At 41.0% G+C, this 18,454-nt stretch overlaps 1 protein-coding gene and 1 pseudogene across 2 annotated transcripts in view; both read right to left on the bottom strand.

Moving 5' to 3' along the window:
• Positions 1-18,454, bottom strand: part of CDH13 (cadherin 13) — a 962,058-nt gene that overhangs the window by 298,421 nt on the left and 645,183 nt on the right. The window lies entirely within an intron of this gene.
• LOC112474849 lies at positions 3,147-3,265 on the bottom strand (annotated as a pseudogene).

The following is an 18,454-nucleotide window of genomic DNA, read 5'->3' as shown; positions in this document are numbered from 1 at the left end:
GTCAATTTCCTGACCCAGAGAAACTGAGATTTTTTTTGTTCTTTTAAGCTGTTAAAATTTGGGATGGTTTGTTACAAAGTAATAGAAGATTAATAAAATTATTAAATAGAAATAAAATAGTTAAATACATCAAGGAAAAAAGAAGTTATGGTTCATATATACAATGGAATATTCTCAGCCATTAAAAAACAATGAAATTCTACCATTTGCAATGACATGGATGGACCTAGAGGTTATTATGATGAGTGAAATAAGTTAGAGAAAAATAAATACCATATGATTTCACTTATATGTGGAATTCAAGGAACAAAGAGAACTAATCAAAAACTGACTCAAATATGGAGGACAATTTGGTGACAGACAGAGGAGATGGGGGAGGGGGACTGGGAGAATGGGGTGAAAGGTTAGAGCAGTACAAATTAGTAGTTGATAGATGGTCATGGGGATGGAGAGCACAGCACAGGGAATGCAGTCAGTATTAATATATTGACTAGGTGTAAAACCAGAGGAGAGAAGGAGCAATTAGGGGGATTGTTTTATAAACTATATAAATGTCTAATCAATGTGCTGTATACTTGAGACTAATAAAAAAAAAAAATTTTATATTTATATAAGGAGGGTGCCTAGCACAGTGTCTGGCATATAGTAGGAGGCTAATAAACATAAAATAAATGAACCTACAGCAATGTTTTCAGCTGTGTATATTTTAAATAAGTGGGCAGAGGAAGGGCAGAGATGGAGGCAACAACTATGTCCTCTCTACCTTCATATTTCTAGGGCACAAATATCATTCGCTTAATAAATCCACATGCACCTAAGCTCCATGAAGATGTTTTTTGTCTCCTTTGTTCACTGCAGTATTCCTGTTTCTTAGGGTAGCTTGGTGCTCATAATAATATGTTGAATAAACATGGTGAAAGGAATGGGAAATCTTTTGAAGGTCAAGACCAATTGTAGAAAATTCATTTTTTATCAAGAACTTGATTTATGTATTTTATTAATTTACCAAAGCAATTACTGTTGCATAATAATCATCAAATAGTTTAAACAATATTACCTTATTAATAATATGCTGGACACTTCATACATACTATCTGTTTTCAACATTACAACATCTATTGAGGTAGATTCTGTTATCTTCATTTTATAGACAAGAATATTAAGGTTGAGGTGAATGATTTGGTAAAGTGTGCTCAGAATAGAGAGGCGAGGCTGAGGTTCTATCTTAATTTGGGCTCTCCTCAGTACTGAGTCTGATACAAAAACTTGGGCACAGGTGGTTTATTTGGGGGGCAGGGGGTGCATTCTGAAAGTAGGAGTGAGGGAGAAGGAGATAAGGAAGAAAAAACATCTATATAGAGGTGCTAGAAATGGGCTCAGTTCCACTGAGTAGTTCCGAGGAAGCAGGTAGAATGCATCTCAGAATTGCCTTTTCATGGACAGGGGGCTGGATATTGATCCACTTACCCCTCTCCCCCACCAGCTGGAGGCTACCTCTGGGGATAATAACATCCCTGATTCTGGGCTGCCCTGTGTTAATACATAACTCCCTTGACTCTAGAAAAGCGCTTGAGTGAGAAGATGCTGGATGGAGGGAGGGGCGCCCACTGCAGCTGAAGCTGAGCTCCAAGCACACTGAAGGCTCCGGGCAGGAGGACACCGAAAGCCTGCTTCCTGCTCTAACTTTACCTGCGTCCTCTTTTAGTTTTCACTAAGCAGCTATGTTTTCTTCTTCTGAGAAGGAAGCCAAGAAGAATGTAAAATGATAATAATCACATCTTCTGCCTCCAGTTGTTTATAAACCTGATTTAGGGAACGGCGCATGCCTGTGAAAAATTAGGTAATGAGGTACTGTTAGTAAAGAACACACACAGAGTATGGTCCTTATGCAAATAAAAATAAATATTTGCTAGATTATTAGTTTCCTATGGCTGCTGTAACAAATGATCACAAACTCAGTAGATTAAACCAACACAATTTTTTTCTCTGGAGGGCAGAAGTCTGAAATGGGTCCACAGGGACCCATTCTTTTCTGGAGGCTCCAGGAGAGAGATGCTGCCTGCATTTATTGGCACTTGGTCCCCTTGCTCCATTTTCAAAGCCAGCAGCACAGCATCTTCTCTCCTCTCTGACCACCTGTTTCCCTCTTTTTAAGGACCCCTGTGATTACATTGGCGTCCCCAGGATAATCTCTCTAAATCAAGATCCATAACTGAATCACATTTCCAAAGTCCATTTTGCCATCTAAGGTAACATAACTACAGGTTTCAGTGATTAGAATATACACATTTTTGGGGGTTGGGGTAGGGAGCATTTATCAACCTGTATAGTGTACCCATATTCTTTCTTTCTGCACATGAAACTGCTGATGTTTTCTGGGGTGTATTTTTTTTTCTTTTTTAAAGAAGAGAGGGATTGAGACTTCAGAAGAGATTTTTCACTTTCCATATTATGTCGTTACTCCCTGCCCCCCTTTTATTTTTTATCATCCATTACTTCCCTTTTGCTTAAAAAAAAAAAAAAAAAAAAGAGTTAACTGGGTTTTCTGGACCTTGAGCTTATGGGCTACTTTGCTTTCTGCTTTAGAAATTTCTGTATTATAAAAACAACAACCTAAGCAATGTTTTGAAAAATTATGGTTCATCCGTAAAATGAGCTACCTCATGGCCATTAAAGAGAATGAAGACGATCCATAGACAGTGCCCACAGGGAAGTGTTGGTGAAAGAGAAAAGGCTTCCATCCTGGAAAACCACTGCAAAAAGGATGCACATATTTGCTTCTCAAAATTTCTGGGAAGACATACAATACACAGTGGCTGCCCTAGGGAGGGGTACTGAGGAGGATTTTGGCACAAATTTCTCACCATATACTACTGTAAAGTATTTCATATATATGTGTAAAATACTATTATATATACCTGTATGTATGTGTGTGTATATATTTATTTATTTATCTATCTATTTATCTATTTATTTATCTATCTAGCTATCTGCTTAACTCCTACAGCACCTGGTCTTCCTAGGTGGTCTCCCATCCAAATACTAACCAGGCTCGACCCTGCTTAGTTTCCAAGATCAGACGCGATCCAGTAAGGTCAGCACTTTTCCCATCCCAGCCAGTAAATTGAGAAGTATTTTATTTTTAATGCCTACAGCACCTGGTCTTCCTAGGTGGTCTCCCATCCAAGTACTAAATAGACCCAGCCTTGCTTAGCTTCTGAGATCAGACGGGATCGGGCTTGTTCAGGGTGCCATGGCCGTAGACATGTATGTATATTTAACCATGCCCATGTACATTATGGTAGAATACAAAAGGAAGTGCTAACTAATGCATTCAGTAGGACGATAATAAGAACAGCCTTTATTAAGCCACTTTTCTGGCGCTGGCTCTGTCTGTGCTAACTACACATTTCATATGGGTCATGTAACCCTTCCTAAAATCCTGTGAAGTCATTCACCCTCATTGGTGAGGAAACTGAGACAAAGCTATAATGACATTGTTCTAAGAATAATCAATGAATCAATGAATAAATCAATGAATGGATTAATGTTTTGAGAGAAGTAAGAAATAAGGTCAGGCAGGTAGAATAGATCAGTATTGAAAGCCAAGATGAGAAGTTTGGAAATTTGTAGAGTGGCTTTCCATTGCTATAATCAGTAGAGGGCAGAGACAGAGATGTCAAAAGTTTTGAATTTGAAGGACATTCTTCTTAACGAAAGATTACCCCATTTTATGCTTGACTCTCAATGGCCCATTCAGCATTCAAGTAAGTGAAAGACGTCTTTAAAATTCGGAGTGAAGAATCTACCTCTACATATTAATGAAAGATTTTTTTGTGAGATTTTAATCTGTACTGAACGTCTTAGTTTCATTCCCGTGTTCATCTGACCTCTGCATTTCCCTTTTCCAGTATTTCTACAGAATGGTTTCTGAGTCATCTTACTTCTAAATCCAAGCTGATTCATTACGAATAGGTGCAAACATTTGACTTCATCATTTTATCTTCCTGTGTAGTCATACTTGAACATTTACATTTTAAAATGCATATTTTATTATAAATTAATTTCCTTTTATTTTTCCTTTATATTGAAGTCATGACATAACGAGAATTGTTTTCAATGTGTAGGTAGTAATATTAGCTATGGATCTCATTTTAGGAGAGGAAAGGGGCATTCTGATGCTCTTCACCAAAGGATAAAGAGTCAGATGCCTTTGGGGGCTGTGTAAGCCTGTGTGAGGTAACCCATAAATGATAGCGCTATTGGTGGCCTGCTCACCCCACCCAAAGGTATCCAAGTTTACATTCTGTTTAAAGACTGCTGGGCAAACCATTCACGGCTGCCGTCTCTTCCCAGCCCAAGGACTCACATGGCGAGACCTCCATTCTAGGAAATGGTGAATCTCAGGGAACCAGGGGGTGACAGGTATAATATCTGCTTTGCTAACCTGTCCTGAAGAAGCAGTTTTTTTCCAAAGCACTGACCTCATATAGCACACTTCAGCTTTTCATTCTCATAAGACATATTATTTCATTATAACAAAATGGGGCTAAACTGTACCATTAGCAATTGCATTTATGTGGTTGCTAGGTAATCAATTTGCCCCTTGGGTTTTAGAAGCAGCTGAGGGTGCTAAATATCACATTATAAATCAGAGTGGCAAAGGGAGCTCAGGCATGCTTTAAGAAACGTAGTCCTCCAGAAGGGCAGATTGTAGTTGGTTATTGATGAGATTAAAAAAAAGTAAGATCCAAATTAAATTTAAAAATTTGGATATACAAACAAGGAGAAGTGGACTTATTATATCCAAGTGTAAAGGGAATGGTGCAGAAAAGAAATTATAGTTCCATTACTTAAATTATATAATACAATTCAAAGACTAAGACTCAAATTGCTTATTAATAATGATAATGAGAGATGTAACTTTTGACTTCCTGCTAGCTTCCCACATGTCAGGTACAATGCTAATGCTCGATTTGCGTCATATCATCTAAATGACACTAATCTACAAGGTAGATGTTATCACCATTTTATATATGAGAAATACGCAGTATAGTGCCCAACCTGAGTTCACTGCACACAAATCATGCCGAACTGGCCATCCTTCCTGGAGAGAGTTACTGGGTTAGGTGGATTTTACTTTCAACAAAAGGAATTGGTCTGCACCATTTCTGTGGATTTGTACATATGATTTGGCAAATAAAACCTGGTGGCTTTAAGATGGCCTGGATAATCATGTCCCCATGGTGCAAAGACAATGTGTCTGTGTGAGTTCTCCTGAGGGTAGATCACTGTTCTCTGCCCGGTTCTATAACACATCAGTAATTGGTGAGGATGAGCTTGTATATGGCACAAATTGAGAGAGGAATTGCACATATGGTCAATAGGGAGCGGTCTGGGAGCCAGACTATTTAGCTGAGTGGATGAGGATGACGATAGTGATGACAGTGATGGTGGTGATGATGGTGATAGGCTAGTTTACAACTTGAATTAAAGTTCAAAGTAAACTTCTAGATGGCGAAAAAACCAAAACTTTGATTTTTAACCCCTGAGTATACTATGAGGAAATATACAAGAAGAAGAAAAAGATAGCAACATTCACAATCAGGGATCTCTCTCTCTCTCTCTCTCTCTCTCTCTGTCTCTCTCTCTCTGTCTCTCTCTCTCTGTCTCTCTCTCTCTCTCTTTTGCAAAGTCATTCCTTTGGTGGCACTGGAGTTCCAGGACTCCTTGTCAAGACCTCATGCTCTGGAGTTAGACTGGGTTCAAATTCTATCTGTGCTAGTATCTATTTCTGCTACTTACTGGCTATGTCCCTAGTAAAATTTCTTAACCTCTTTGTGCCTCTGGGTTTTATTATTATTATTATTATTATTATTATTATTATTTTAATCTCTAAAATTAGTGTATTAGTGTATATACTTCATGGGGTTGTTGTGAGGATTAGATGAGGTCATTTGTGTAAAGAATTTAGTATAACGAATAGGAGAATAAGTGTGCTAAGGAAACACTAGTAATTGCCATTATCATTAATCATAGGAATGATACTAATAGACTGGTTTATGAGACCAAAGTTTAAAATAATTACCATAGGCTTGAGTGGATATCAAGTGAACACTACAAGTCATTCTAAGCAACAGGGACAATTTGTGGGCCAAATGGAAATGTTATGGATTTTTGGGACTCAATTCACACTTGATTCAATTCATCATCTTGTGTTTGCCTATATTTAAGCCTATGTTTTCAGGGACCTATTAGAGCCTCAGTGTGGTAAAGGATCAAAGGATGGCTAACACACAGGTATGGATGGTTTATACATCGTAAAAGCACTGGGGAGGAACCAGGTTGTCAGGTGGCATTAGTTTAGGAGATTCTGTTCAGGTGAAAACTGTCAGCAAAGGTATCATTCACAGAATTTACATCATAACTGTTATCCTGAAGTTGGGCCAGTTGGTACCCCTCCCAATCCACAAGCGATGAGAAGCCTGCCTAAGAATGCAGACAAACTATTGTCTCTAAAAGCCAGAAAACCAAACACTTGATTTCCAACATCTGTAATCACTGTGAGGAAATTTACAATGAGAAGAAAAAGGGCAGCCATACAGACATTCCTGGATCAATTTCTTTAAAAGTCATTCCTTCTGTGGCCATCAAGGAGTCCCAAGATGCCCTCTGAGTTTTCTCAGATATCTGTTAAATGTTTTCCAAAGAAATCTTATGAATTCTCCAGGCCTGAGATGTCCTTCCCTCTGATTACTTGCAGGATCATAACGGAAGTATTACAAACAACCATCTGAGAAAAACAGATGCTACCATTAGGCACCATATTATTATAGGAAATTAATAAGGCACTATATTGCATCATATACTTTTTTTTGTATTTGTTCATATGATGTCCTATTTATGCTCTTTGTGTAAACTTGAGACCGTTTTAGAATGAATTGGGTCCAATCCGCATTCTTTGTTCATCCTTACATGGCTATTTATTCTAATGCCTACTAGGTAGAGTTCAGGCACTCTGCTGGATATAGGGGATATAAAATTGAGGACAAACCAACAGAGTCCCTGACATTCTTGAGCCCAGAGTCTAGTAGAAGGGACATAACATTAATTAATTTCACTCCGATAAAGTAGGGCTGGGAAGCGAAGGATTGTGCTTACATGGAAGCATAAAAAGGGAATGTCATCTATACTGTTCCCAGAAGGTATATTTGAAATAAAAAGGATAAGTAAGTAGAGAGGGGCTTCAGGTAGAGATATGAGGGGCTAGAAGGCACAGCACATTTAATTAGCTATGGTGCTAATGTCTTTTCAACACATAATTGATAATCAGACCATTGGTTATAATGATTTATACAGGATGTTCTAGTTATTTGTTGTTGCATAACAAATTACCCTACAGCTTAGATATTAAAAACGATAAACGTTATTTTATTATCTCCTAGGATTTTTGTGGGTCAATAATCCAAAAAGGGCTCAACTAGGCTGGGTGGCTTTGCTGTTCTGGCTTGGGGTCTCTCTTGGTTGCAGTCAGATAGATGATGGATGTAGCTAGGACACTGGGGTGGGGACTGGCTGTGAGGCGGGGCATCTTTCTCACTCTTTTCATGCAGCCTCAGGGTCTTCCCATGCAGCCCCTCTCTGTGGGTTAATTTGGGCTTCTTCAAAGGTAGTCTCAGGGTAGGAGGTCTCCAAAAGTAAGATTCTCAGGGAACAAAGTGAAAGCTGCATGGCCTTTTATGACCGACCTCACCTTAGAAGTCAGTTCCACTGCATTCTATTGGTTATAAGCAAGTTCCTGTTCCACTTATATCCAAGAGGATGGGGCAAAGTCCCTGTATCTCAATAAAACGAGTACAGAGGTCACACTGAAGACCACGTGAAATGGGACATACTGTGATCACCTTTGAAAGAAGCAATCTGCTACATGGGAGAAGTCAAATTAACATACTTAGACTAGAATTTTTCTTAAGACTTCCATGAATTAACTTTATATTTATTCTCCACCTCATCATTATAGAAATAACATATTTAAAGCACCTGACAGTTTACAAAGTGCTCTTAGTTGATCATCATAATAAGCCTGCTAATTGTTAAGACAAACCATTATCGTCTGCATTGTTAAGACAAGAAAACTAAGACCCAACTAACTTCTCATAGCCAGAAAGGGAACACGCTCAGGATCTGAATCCAGAATTCAGTATTTAGAAACGTACTATGGCAATGAAAAATCACAATTTACAGTCTGATGGTCTTTGTATTCTTTTCAGGATACAAAGCATTTGAACAGTCTATGGCTTTGAATGTTCGCTGCATCATTTATATGAGAATATGAAAAGCCATTGTTTTAAATAGCATCCATTATAGACTGAATATAAAGACTACTTCCAAATTGCTTCCAACATTTTTGTCCTGTCTCCTACAAATAATTAAGGGTTAGCAACTTAAAAATTAATTCTAGTGGTATAGCTATGCATCTGGCTTAATGGATACCATAAATCAATCCCATGAGATAAAATCTATTTTAAGAACTCTACAGAAAAGGTGCTATTTCTTTCAAAGAAGGCATTGTATTATTTCTCTCCCTCCAGAATACATACTCACATTCCAACCTTTGAGCAGCTTTCAGCATCAATTGTGAAGGTGTTAGAAATGCAAAAACGCAAAATCTCAAGACTCATTCCAGGCCTTCTGTAGTGGGTTGAATGGTGACCCCCTAAAAGGTATGCCCAGGTCCTAATCCCTGCAACCTGTGACTGTGACCTTATTTAGAAAAAGGGTCTTTGCAGATGGAATCAAGTTAAGGATCTCAAGATGAGATCATCCAGGATTACTGAGATAGGCCCTATATCAACATCAAATGTCCTAAAAGAGAAAAAAGCAAAGGGAGATTTGAGACAGAGAAGAGAAAGCCATGTGAAGATGGAGTTAGAGGCTGGAGTAATGCAGCCACAATCCAAGGAACCCCTGGAGCCACTAGGTCTGGAAGAGGCAGGAGAGGCTCTCCCCGAGAGCCACTGGAGGAAGCATGGCCCTGCCAACACCTTGATTTTGGACTTCTGGCCTTCAGAACTGTTAGAGAACAAATTTCTGTTGTTTTAAGCCACTAACTTTGTGGCGATGCATTATGAGAGCTCTAAGAAATCAATACCTACTGAATAAAAAATTTGGGTAATGGGCTCAGGAATTGGTATTTTAACAAGACCTCCTGGTGATTCTGATGCATGCCTTAGGTTGAGAACAACAGAGTAATTGAATAAACAGCACGATTACTGGCTAAAGACAAGAACATTTTTCCTGCAGGATGGCAGAGGCCTTCCTTGGATCTGCAAATAGACCACATGTGGACATTGAACACGTGGAGCAGGACTAGAGTCTGAGCAGGGAAGTGAATTGCTCCAGGTCAGTTCTCTAAAGCTTTCTATCTTGGAGATTTCCTCATTTACAACATAGGGACAGGACAATATGCCAGGAACTACAATTACAGATAGGTAATTCTTGCCATTGAGAGTTCTGCCAAATCATTGGAGAAACAGGACAAGTAGACACAAAGATAAAAATTCCACCTCTAGCTTCACATGGGCATAATGTCTTCAAAACACCACTCACAGCTTATCAAATAAGCAACTCTTCAAGCTACAAGTGTATCTCTAACTGAATTCCTCCTAAGCACAGAGGTGGTATTAAATCAACACTGGCATGCTCTCATTTCTAAGATACCGGAAGATGTTTCCCAATGAATAATGCATTCTGCTTCTCTCACATGCTCCTGCTCTTTACAGATTAGTTTGCATATCAAGAACAACTAGACTGCTAAAAGTCACATCAGAGCTGATGATTGTTCACTTGTGGCTATACTTTCTAATGTGTGTGTGTGTGTTTTTTTTTTTTTTTAATTAGAGTATTTGATGATATATTGAGAAAAATCAAAATATGACACAGACTGAGCAAGAACATACACTGACTCATGAGAAATACCCCCTGCCTTTTCCTGAAGGGTTGAGCTTCTTGACTGGTTTAAATTCAGCACAAAGAAGATGGGGCTGTCTCTCACCAGCTGTATCTCCTCTTAATTGAAGTGACAAATATAACACTGTGACCTTCAGAATCCTTTGGGGACAAAAAACCTCCTGGAAAAGGGAAGAAGGAGGGGTTGCCTATGACCATGGAGAGACGTGCTGGGGATGAGATCGGGAAATCCTGGACAAATGACAGGCATGAGGCTGGCACAACGGCAAAGCGTCAAAGCTACAGGCTTCAGTTTAGAGCCAAGGGTGCTTGGATCCCAAACTCTGCAGAGCCGCTCAGTAGCTATGTGACCCTGGGCAAGTGACTGAACGTTACAGAGCCTCGGTTTCTTCAACAATAATGTGGGACCATAACAGGAGCTATCTGAAAAGGTCGTTATGAGTATTAGAAAGTTAAAACATAGGAAGCGCTAATAACGAAGTCTGGCAATATATGTTTGTTATTTTTTTCTCCTTTGGCCTTTCCTCCTCCTCTCCATACTCTTTTTCTCCCTTCTTCCCCCCATCTTCTTATCATCATCATCCGTGATGTCACCTCATAACCCTTGCAGTCCTAGGGGTTAAATCTGATTCCCTTTGCTGCGTGACCTTAGAAAAGCCATTAACCTCAGGAACTTCACCTGTAAGGTGAGGCTCTCATACCTCTTACCTTGCCGGTAGGTTGATTAGAGAGAGTTCACTCACCTAACAATCCTAAGACAGGTCTTAATCCTTCCTAGACATTCAATAAATGGTGCCACCATAATTAAAAATAAAATCATTATGACCCAAAACACAGAAGAATTTTAGAGGCAGGAGATCGGCAAAACAAAAGAAGGAGGGATTATGGCTCCCTTCCGCATCTCTTGGAAATGATTGGAGGAAATTAGCTGATACGTGGCAGATGAAGACATTAATTCACTTATTTACTTGATAACTGATCATTGAACTTCGCATTTCAGATACTGTGCTAAGTGCTTGATCATCCTCTCAATAATCCTGAGGTAGGAAATGGATGACTCCATTTTACGGATCAGAAAACTGATGGTTAAAATGGTGAAATGAATTCACCTATATTAATTATTTATACATATGTATTAATTATTAATTAGTTTCCCATGTGGAAACTAATTAGAATCAGGTTCCAGCTGACCTCAGCTTTTAATAGCTACATGACATGCATCCGGTGGCCACCAACACCTGTAGCCAGCTATTACTACTGGCTTTCTCACCACCTTTGAACAGTGATTAGGCTGAAAGAAAGCTCCGTTAGGACCTTTTGCCTCACTCTTCAATGTGAGTTGAGAGAGCTGGGCAGAGGAAGGAATAAATCATCACACCTCATACCCCAGGCCTTTGAGGATCATGCTTTATATAGCTGCTGCTGCTGGCAGGAGAAGCCACTTCGAAAGGAGGTAACTTCTAACCATCAAACTTTCTAGGTATCGCAGGTGGCCACTGGCAACAGAACCTCCTTGGAGAACTCAAGTCTCCAGCCAATCACTGAAAGTCATGAGCATTAGCTTTTCTTTGACTTTTCTTTTACTCTCACGCCACAAATATAATTCATCAGCAAATCTCCACTCTTCCTTCCAAATACATGCAAAACCTGACCATCATTCGTCACCTCCAGGGCTCCCACCCTAGCTCATTTCGCCTGTGTAACTGAAATAACATCCTCCTTGGTTATCTTATGTTCTCCTACACTTTAGTCTCTTTTCCAGACATCAGCCAGGGATGGAATATGAAAGTCAGATCACATTACACTTCTGCTCAAAATCCTGATAGTTCATTTTCCATGCGCGTAAAATCCGGGCTCCTTACAATGCCTACATAGATGGATATAATTTGCTCTCTCTGCTTCTTCCAAACTCACCTCTTGATTCTCTCTCCCTTCTCACTCCTACATAGATGGATATAATTTGCTCTCTCTGCTTCCAAACTCACCTCCTGATTCTCTCTCCCTTCTCACCTTATTCCATCCACATTACCTCCTTACAGTCCCTCCAACATGCCAGACTTGCCCCTGCCTCAGGACCTTTGCACATGCTATTCCCCCTGTCTGAAATGCTCTTCCTCCAGTTATTGTTGTGACTCATTCTCACCCTTTTTCAGGCTGTGCTCAAATGTTAGTTTCTTAGACGAGCATTCCCATCTATTGAAAATTATACCACTGCCACCCCTACCACAGTACTGCTCTGTTCATACTTGTTTTTCTCTATAGTTCGCATCACCTAATACATTCTACACATTCTTTTTCACCTTGTTTGTTTCCCTCTACTAGAGGGAGATATGTATTCCATGAGGACAGAAGCCTGGCATTAAGTATTTGTTGAAAGAAAGAGAGGAGAGAGAGGAGAGAGAGGAGAGAGCGAGCTTAGCTTGGTTTCCTGACATCAACAGTGATACCACTGCCATCACATACATCCTTGTGTCCCCTAAACACAAAATTTGGGGCAAGGATGTAGTGGCTTTGCAGCCACCCTAGTTCCTAGCAGATTGGCATTCCAGTAAACATGAACTTTGTTTCTGAGTCACTGGGCTCTGGCAGCAGACTGTAAAAAATTCTGGGCTGGATTCTCATACCATCTCCAGAAAAAGAATGATTTCAGCTCACTCCTGAGCCAGTCATTCATCATAGTAAACAAGCACGTATACTTGGAAAGGTCCCTCAGCAGTGACTGTGTGTTCCCACAGCCCCTCCTGAAGGCAAGAATAACAGTCCCACGAGAACACTTCCTTTCCCAGACCACAAATGCCAGCACGGAGCCAAATGCCCCCTCACACCCAGAGGTGGCATTTTCACAGGCACCTCTTGGCATCAGTTTAGCACAAGCTCCCCAGCTTTTGACATGGTCTCAGGAAATATCACCAGGTGTATCCCTGGGGACATAATGTCAGGACATTTGTGACACTTTGATTTTGCTTTAAACAGTATATGTTTTTTCTAGCAGGGAACTTTCTCTGGCTCTTGTAAAGGCTGTTGGCAAGCCTGAGTTCCCAGGCCTGGTCACCAATACCCCATCACCCTCCCTTGAGTCCACCCAAGCCTCCCTCCGCCCAGCCCCCCACGACCTATTTACACTCCCTTCTCTGTCCTGACCCAGATTCCCACCATCCTCTAGGGCCCGTTCAGGCCTTCCTCCTTCTGAAAGCTTTCTTCCACCTATACTGAGCTATTCCTTTTTCTATTTCCTACATAATTTAAAGATGATACCAAATAATTTACCATGTAATTGCAGGAGCTCTTACATTGTTATTCTTCTACGTGTGCAGCTTCTGTCTTTGAACTAGACTGTAGTCTTGGCGTCTTTTGTTGTTTTGCATCTCAATTTAGGGCTCGGTCTGGGGAAGCTGTGGTCCTGGATGAGGGCCTGAAGCCATTCAGTGAGAACTGTCAAGCAACGCCGGAGCGCACATCTAAGAAAGGTCGAATATTCTGGTGATGTTCTCACCGTGAGTCCTCATCATGAAACAGCGTAAGAACTCCATCAGAGGTGCCATTATGATAATAATTGAGACTCCAGAATCAAATTTAGTCCTCTAAAATCCATGAAATAGCATTCAGAATCTTGGCTCATTGCTTATAAGCTCTTATTCACTCATGGGAAATTTATGGATCACCATAAATAATACATAATATAAATTATAAATAACTGACATTCATTTAACACTTATTCATTTAATAATTATAATTCATTCAGCGCTGTGCTAAATATCCTTTGAAACTGGAGCTATTGTTTAACTTCCTCCATGTACCCATTTTGTAGATGAGGCAACTGAGGCTTGCACAGAGCCAAGCAGCTATTATCAGTGCAGTGAGGATGGACACTCAAGACGCTGAAGTCATTTGGAGAATGGAATAACAGCAGTATACATAGAGGCATCTTTCAGAAGTGCATAGGGGTATTTCAGCTCTCATAGTAATTGGGAGTGTTAATGGCACTGGATGCCAGACATCCTGTGATGTCCGGGGGTGTTGAATCATATAAAATTGTTGAATGACCTCAATGGACATTCTTTTGGTGGGAGAAATATAGCTCTCATCTATATACAATGATCTGAGTCTAGAACAATTCAATTTTACGTTCAATCCCAGATGCTTTTGCACAGCTGAATACATTTCATCGGAATGCAGCCACTGTATTAACGGAGGGGAGGTTGTTTTGTTTGTTTGATTCAGAACCTACCAGATCTGGAAAAAAAATCACTTAACTGATGTTCTCACTGTCATTTGAATGACCAGCACAAGACAGACCAGGGCCGATCTGCGTTTGCAGCTAACGTGTGTGTGGCGATCCCATGTGAGAACCCTTGCTCCGGAAGACTTCCTTACATCGAGGTCAGCTGTGATTGAGCGTTTAGATATTAACCCAGACATTCTACTGTAAATTATTTTTTTCCTTTACATTATGCTCGGGCTTCTTATTTTTTAAAAAATGTGTGTAGGTAGGTTAAAATTTTACGAATGTCACAGAAAGGTACTAAAGAATGTCTTAGAAGATATTTATTAGCCTTTCAGGATCCCAGGGCAGCAAGGGGAGAGGTGGGTCGGAAGCAGCAGAGGCCAGTCTGGCTTGGTGGGTTTGCACTCATGTGCCCAACTGCATAGGCAGATACTGTCGTATGGTGTGAATCAGGAATGAAATATTACAGAAGAGCTCAGCCACTGCCCAGCAAAGTGTCATCTCTAGGGGTCAGCCCCAGGGCTCAGCTCCAGTAGATTCCATGGGTGCTTGCTCAGTTGCAGGTGGTGAGAGCAGACACTCTGGCTGGAGGCTCCACCTCTCCTGCTTCAACTCTCCCTGCAAGGAGCCATGTCCACCAGAGATCTGCTCCGACCTGGGGAACATGGAGCATCACTTGACAGAGGGTGTACATGAACAAGCCTGTCACCATAGGCATCTTGAGGTGTTCTTGTTCCCTGGCTTTGACTTAAGAGAAGGCAACTGGATCTTGGGACCGCTTGGCCAGTATGCTCCCTGTTAAGAGGACTAGCCCTTGAGGTGGCCTCTGGGGCTGAGTTTGTTGAAGGGCTAACTGAAGAGAACATGAGCCACACCTTCACTCCGGACTCTGCTATCTTACTGACCTTGGAAGGACAGTGTAGCTGGCATAGTAATAAGGACCCTTGTTAGGGTGGAACCCCATCTATGCTTTGCTCAGTTTGGGTGCTGTTATTGACTGAATATCTGTGTCCTCCCAAAATTCACAGGTTGAAGCCCTAACCCCCAGTGTGATGGAATTTCGAGATGGGACCTGTAGGAGGCGCTTAAGGTTAGATGAGGTCATAGTTCCCATGATGGGATTAGCATCCTTATAAGGATAAGAATAGACTACGGCTCTGTGTGAGGACACAGAAAGAAGGTGGCCATCTACAAGGCAGGAGGAGAGCTCTTACCAGACACCAAATCTGTCAGCACCTTGATCTTGGACTTCAAGCCTCCAGACTGTGGGAAATAAACATCTGCTGTTTAAGCTTCCCAGTCTATGGTATCTTGTTATAGCAGCCCAAGCTGACTGACAGGTGCCATGCAATTCTGAAATAAGAAAGAAGCCCCCGCAGGAAGAAAATGGAGAGGAAATGTATACAAAGAAAGGGGATACTAGTGAATCATGGGACCTTGTCGATCATGGAAGGTGCTGCACAGCTGGTTGCCGTTACTGAGTGCCCACTGGGTACTACTCTGGAAAACCAAGAGTAAATCTGGCCTTTTAAACACTTTATGTTTAAAAGTGTTTAAAGTTATGATGGGTGAGCCAGTGGTGGGAGCTCCCTGAGACGGAAGCTCCACCGCGATGGATCATACCCTCCACTAAGATGAAACTGCAGAGAAGAGGCTGATCCATACCTGTGCACGTATATATTTGCTTAGAATCTACAAGGACATACGCTAAGGTACTGAAGGTAGCAGTCTCTGAGTGGCATGACTATGGTGACTTTATGTTAGTTTTGTTTATCTGACTTTTCTGAATTTCTGCTATGCACATGATGTTTTTGTAATAATATTTTCCTTTAATTAAAAATAAAAAGCAATCTAAGTGATTCTGATGCATGCCCACGTTTGAGAACCAGCTCTCCGAATAGTTTTCTTAACTTCCCTAAGCATCGGAATCAATGGAGACAATCTGATCTCTGGGTGTGGCTGTCTGGAAGTAGAGGGTGGAATTAATAGGACTTTGAACCAGGATTCCTAGTACGTGACAAATAGCAGTTCCTGTTAGTAGTATGTTTATTGTTGGAATGCCAATTCCTAATCCCATCTCAAAATATACATTACCTTTAGGCAATGTGGCTGTTCTCATGGAAAAAACAAAATGTATTTATCATGAAAATGGTATACAAGACCAACTGCACCAGGGCCCTCGCCTTAACCAGGGACGGTGTGGCCTTTCTGGTATAAACGTAGATTTTGGGATATGCAGGGTTTCGGTACACTTGATTCTTGACCTGAGAATATTGCCTGCCTGCTCTACTGGGAGAGTAGAAGCCGGCTCCTAAAACTCGTATGTCCGAGCCCACAGACTTCACAATGTATCTGTTCGAAGCTGTATGAAGGGACTTGGGCAGTAATTAACGATGGCATTTTGAGTTTCTCAGCTTCGAACCCAGTGTCTGAAGATTTTCTGGAGTGCTCCAGGTTTCTTGTACCCTTAGTCATAGATCACCTATTATGTGCCAGAACTCAGAGACAGTGAATTTTGCTGTGAAAATTACAAGCACAGCTGAGGCCTTACAAGTGCCCCAGCTGTAAGCCTCAGATAGAGGCTCCTTCCAGCAAAGTTGACTTTCTTATCATAAACAAGGATAAACAAACAGCCGCACTAGGATCCTGTTAGTCAAAGCATCAGAGAGAAATTCCAGATTTTGATGCCATGGTCCCTTTATTGGTGTCTGCTCCCAATTTCAGTACAAGGAATGGGAGGAGGTTCTGCACACCCCCAAACAAGCAATTCTCAGACACCGGCAGGGGGTCCGAGAATTCAACTCAATTCTGAAACTATCTTCATGGAGATAGCATCAGATTCCACAGGTTGTAGGCTCAGTCTGTGGATTAAAAAAAAGGGGGTTCTATGGAAAATAACCTCAAGAGTGATCTGATAATAAATTTCTAACTGGGCAGGTCATGGTGGGTAGTCACTCTGAGGCATATAACTTCTTTAGGAAAAGGTTTATTTTTGCCTTAAGCAAGCCCTGTCCATTGTTTCTGTGCGTCTAGGTTAACACACCTTTGAAACAAGTTACTACTAGAGAGCACATGATCTTAACTATTCTGTAACCCAATTCCTGCTTTGCTTTCCCCTATCTCCATGTAATCTTCCCTCTTTAATTTCAAATGCATAAAAAAAGCTGCAAAACTGTTATTCCCTGGAGCATTTGAGATCTTGCTCCCCAGCATATGTTATCAGTTTAAACAAAGTCTTATAAAAATTCTTTGCAGATCTGGATGTTTCTTACGTCAACAAGTCCTATAATATTGCTCCTTCCCCCGCTTTAGACAGCAGTTGCAAGTTCTGGTTGCTACCTGTACTTCTTACCCACAATCTGCAAATGGGAGGTTCCAATGACCCTCTCCAACTCAGGATGACAATCACAAGTCCAGGTGGTTACCGACGACTCCCTCCTTGAGTTCGATTAGTTTGCTAGAACCGCTCACAGAACTTGAAGAAACAATTTCCTCACTAGATCACCAGTTTATTGTAAAAGGCTGTAACTCGGGAACAGCCAGATGGAAGAGATGAATAGAGCAAGCTACACAGGGAAGGGGCACAGCTCCCATGCCGTCTCAGAGTGTACCATTCTCACCATTCTCCCCAAATCTCCAGGTGTTCATCAACCTGGAAGCTCTCTGAACGCTGTCCTTTTAGGTTTTTAGGGAGGCTTCATTACAGAAGCAAGATTGATTAAATTTGGGAATGTTACTGATTGAACTAATCTCGAGTCCCTTTCCCCTCCCTGGAGGTCAGGGGGTGGGCCGGAAAGTTCTAACCTTTGAATCACAGGATTGGCTCCACTGGCAACCAGCCCCCATCCTTCCAAAAGCCACTCATTAACAACATAACAAAAGACAACTTTATCTCTCTCAACACTTAGGAAATTCCAAGGGCTTTGGGAGCAGTAGCCAGGGACCCTGGAGGAAGACCAAATACATAAGAAAAGTACATATTTGGTCATTAGATGTATTAGATGTATATATTCATCTAATGACCAAATATGTATTTTTCTTATGAATCACAATATTGCAGTACCCTATTTGAATTCAGATGCACAAGGTAACTTTCCTGGTAGATTTAGGAGCCATGTCATCTTTCCCTCCCTGCTGCATGAATCAGGATGCCTGATTCTCTAACTCAGATCCATCTGGGAAAGTATAAACACTAGAGATGTCCAGGCCCCACCCCTTGAAGACTTTAATTCCTGGGGTTCCAGTGACATCCTGGAATAC

The sequence above is a fragment of the Pteropus alecto genome, unplaced genomic scaffold (genome assembly GCF_000325575.1).
Source record: "Pteropus alecto unplaced genomic scaffold, ASM32557v1 scaffold7, whole genome shotgun sequence".
Classification (NCBI taxonomy): Eukaryota; Metazoa; Chordata; class Mammalia; order Chiroptera; family Pteropodidae; genus Pteropus; species Pteropus alecto.
Note: the sequence above shows the minus strand (reverse complement) of the source record. Positions and strands in the feature narration are given on the sequence as shown.